This window comes from Myotis lucifugus, unplaced genomic scaffold (genome assembly GCF_000147115.1).
Source record: "Myotis lucifugus unplaced genomic scaffold, Myoluc2.0 scaffold_568, whole genome shotgun sequence".
NCBI lineage: Eukaryota > Metazoa > Chordata > Mammalia > Chiroptera > Vespertilionidae > Myotis > Myotis lucifugus.
The window spans coordinates 204,417-208,916 of record NW_005871616.1 but is presented as its reverse complement, the minus strand read 5'-3'; positions in this window follow the sequence as shown (position 1 = coordinate 208,916).

Sequence of the window (4,500 nt, the reverse complement as noted above, 5' to 3'; positions counted from 1 at the left end):
ATTTTTTGCATGTATCTGTCCAGTTTTCCCAACACCATTTATTGAAGAGACTGTCTTGCCTCCATTGTATGCTCTTGCCTCCATTTTCAAATATTAATTGAGCATAATGGCTTGGGTCAATTTCTGGGTTCTCTGTTTGATTCCATTGGACTGTATGTCTGTTCCTGTGCCAGTACTAGACAGTTTTGAGAACAGTGGCTTTGTAATATAGCTTGATATCTGGTATTGTGATCCCTCCAACTTTGATCTTCTTTCTCAAGATTTCTGTGGCTATTTGGGGTCTTTTTTTTTTTTATTATTCCAGGTGAACTTTTAGAGAGTCTGTTTAATATGCTGTGGGTACTTTAATAGGGATTGCATAGAATCTATAGATTGCTTTGGTTTGTATGGAGATTTTAATGATGTTGATTCTACCAATCCCTGAACATTTTATGTTCTTCCATTTGTTTATGTCTGCCTCTATCTCTTTTTTAATATCCTGTAGTTTTCCGAATACAGGTTTTTTACCTCCTTAGTTAAGTTTATTCCTAGGTATCTTAATTTTTTTGTTGCAATGGTAAATGGGATTTTTTAAAGTTTCACTTTGTGTGAGTTCATTATTGCTGTATAAAAAAGCCATAGATTTCTGGGTGTTAATTTTGTATCCTGCTACATTGCCAAATTCATTTATTAAGTCTAGTAGATTTTTGATGGAGTCTTTAGGGTTTTCTATGTACAATATCATGTCATCTGCAAATAATGACAATTTTACTTCTTCTTTTCCAATTTGGATGCCTTTTATTTCTTCTTCTTGTCTGATGGCTATAGCAAGCACTTCCAGTACTATGTCAAACAGGAATGGTGAAAGTGGGAATCCCTATCTTGTTCTGGTTCTTAGAGGAACTGGTTTTAGTTTTTCCCATTGAGTATGATGTTGGCTGTATGTTTGTCATATAAGGTTTTTATTATGTTGAGGCATGATGCCTCTATTCTCACTTGTTGAGAGTTTTTATCAAGAAAAGGTGTTTGATATTGTCAAATGTTTTTCTGCACCAATTGACATGATTATGTGATTTTTTGTCTCTCAATTTGTTTATGTGATGTATAACATTTATTGATTTGTGGATATTGTATTATCATTGTATCCCCGGAATAAATCCCACTTGGTCATGGTGTATAATCTTTCTAATGTAATGCTGGATCTGATTTGCTCGAATTTTGTTTAGGATTTTGGCACCTATGTTCATCAGGGATATTGGCCTGCAATTCTCTTTCTTTGTAGTGTATTTATCTGGTTTTGGAATTAAGGTAATAGTGGCTTCATAGAAAGAGCTTGGAAGTGTGCCTTTTCTTGAATTTTTTGAGGATAGGTTTTATTTCTTCTTTGAATGTTTGGTAAAACTCCCCTGTGAAGCCATCTGGCACAGGGCTTTTGTTTGCTAGAAGTTTTTTTTTTTTTAATTCTTATTTATTTTTTATTTTTTTATTACTGCTTCAATTTTCTTCCATAGTAATCAGTCTATTCACATTTTTTATTTTTTGTGATTGAGTTTTGGAAGGTTGTATTTTTCTAGGAATATGTCCATTTTTTCTAGGTTGACAAATTTGTTGGAATAGAGTTGTTTTAATATATACATATTTATATATATATATATATATATATATATATATATTCCTTTGTATTTCTGTGGGATCTGTTTTTATTTTGCCTCTTTCATTTATAATTTTGTATATTTGGGTTCTCTCTCTTTGCTTCTTGGTGAGCTTGGCTAGAGGTTTATCAATCTTGTTTATCCTTTGAAAGAAACAGCTCTTAGTTCTATTGATCTTTTGTTTTTTGTCTCTCTGTCATTTATTTCCAATCTGACCTTTATTATTTCCTTCCTTCTGCTCACTCTGGACTTTTCTTGTTGCTCTCTTCCTCATTCTTTAAGTTGTAGGGTTAGATGATTTATTAGCAGTTTTTTTTTTTTTTTGAGGTAGGTCTATAATGCTATGAACTTTCATCTCAGGTCTGCTTTCCCTCTGTCCATAGATTTTGGATTTTTGCTTTTTTCATTGTTATTTGTTTCCAGGATGTTTATTTATCCTTTGATCTCTTTCGTAACTCAATCATTGTTTAATAACATTCTATTTAGCCTTTGAGTGTTAGAATTTTTTTCATTGTAGTTGATTTCTAATAGTATTGTATTGTGATCTGAGAAGATGTTTGATATGATTTCAATCTTCTTGAATTTGAAGAGACTTCGCCTGTGTCCCAATAAGTGGTCTATCTTTGAAAATGACCCACGTGCACTTGAGAAGAATTTACATCCTGTAGCTTTGGGGTAAAATGTTCTGAAGATGCCAATTAAGTCCACCTGATCTAGTGTGTCATTTAGGATAGCTGTTTCTTTATTGATTTTTTGTCTAATGGATTTATCCGGTGGTGTTAATGGGGTTTTGAACTCCCCTACTATGAATATATTGCTGTTGATTTTTTCCTTGATATTTTCTAGAAGTTTTTTAAATGTATTTGGGTGCTCCTGCATTGCTTGCATATATGTTTACCAGAGTTATATCCTCTGGTTGTATTGATCCCTTTGTATTATGAAGTGGCCTTCCTTATCTCTTGTTAAGGCCTTCACTTTGAGGTCTATTTTGTTAGATGTAAGTATTACTACCTCAACTTTTTTTCATTTTCATTTGCCTGAAAAATATTTTCCCGTCTCTTCATTTTCCGTCTCTGTGAGCCCCTTGTTCTGAGCTGGGTCTCTTGTAGACAGCATATCCATTCAGCCACTCCATGTTTTTTTGATTGGAGCATTTAATCCATTGACATTTAAGGATATTATTGATAGGTACTTCTTTATAGCCATTTTTATTCTTTATGCTTTTGTTCCTTCTCTTTCTATTTTTTCTTTATACAGCAGTCCCTTTAGCATTTCTTGCATTGCTGGCATTGTAGTGTTAAATTCCCTTAGATTTTTTTTGGGTGTCTGCAAAGCTCCTGATTTCCCCTTCAATTCTGGATGACAGCCTTGCTGGATAGAGTATTCTTGGATTCAGTCCCTTGCTTTGTATCACTTTGTATACCATATTTTTCTGTGTATAAGACACCCCCATGTATAAGACGCCCACCATTTTTCCAAACCAACATTAAGAAATTAATATTTTAAACATTTTGGTGGTTTTCCTCTTAATGCCTTCTTCTGTTTTGGCATGTTAAGGAGTTTTTCTTTCTGTTTTTTCCACTGTCTGATCATACACTCAGTGGGAGGAGGTCCAAATTGTCTCTTTGCAACTCAATTCCATGCTCTTTTGCATAGCTGATTACATTCAGTTTGAATTTTGCAGGGTAAGACAATCGCTTACTGGTATTTATCTTTTTATTTTTTGATATCTTTATGGGTGCAGAATGCTCCAGTCCCTGTTGCATCTGTGCAACCTCCACCTCCACCTCCACCTCCACCTCCAATTACAGCATCAGCAATAAGGTTCATGATTGGAGGAAGCTCATTTGACACATGTGGCTCACTCCTTGGCTGACTTCTGTGTATAAGACACCCGTTGATTTTAAGTCTAACAATTTTAGAAAAAAAAAGCATCTTATACACAGGAAAATATTGTACTTTATTCCATTTCCTTCTGGCCTGATGTGTTTCTGTTGAGAAATCATTTGATAATTTAATGGGAGATCACTTGTAGGTAACTCTCTGTCTCTCTTTGTCAGCCTTTAAGATTCCCTCTTTGTCACTAATGTTTGCCATTGTAATTATAACAAGTCTTGATGTGGGTCTTTTTGGATTCATCTTGTTTGGGACTCTCTGTGCTTGTGTGATGTTTTTCTTCCCCAAATAAAAAAAAAAAAAAGTTTTCTGTCATTATTTCTTCAAATAGGTTTTCCAATCCTTGCTCCTTTACTTGTCCTTCTGGCACCTCTATTATACATGTTACTTTGTTCCATGTTGTTCCAAAGCTTCCTTAAGGCTCTCCTCCTGCTTTCTGATTTTTTTTTCTCCAATTGCTATTCGGATTGGGTGTGTTTTCTGCCCTGTCTTCTAACTCACTAATTCAGTCCACCGCTTCTTCTAGACCACTGTTGAAACCTTCCATTTTTTTAAATTGTAGCTATATCATTCTTTATTTCCTCTTGATTCTTACATAAGTTGTTGATTTTCTCATCCATCTGGTTTAGAATTCAGAGTATAACCCTTAAGCTGAATTCTTTTTTTGACATATTGCATGCTTCTGTTTCATTTAGTTCTTTTTCTGGAGATTCACCCTTTCCTGGGGTTGTTTCTTTGTCTCCCCATTTTTGCTCTCACTGAAGGGTCCAGGCGCCGAGTTATGTGGGGCCTGTAGCTGAAGTGGCAGGTTGGCGGTAGGGTCGCCACCCCGAGAGTCACAGGAGGGCTCAGGTGCATGGCTTGTGTCTGAAGCAGTGGCCTTGGTGGGAGGGGAGTGTACTCCATGGCTCATAGGAGCCTGTGCTGAGGAGGCTGTTGCCCCGGTGCCTGTGGATCTGCAGACAAGGCAGAA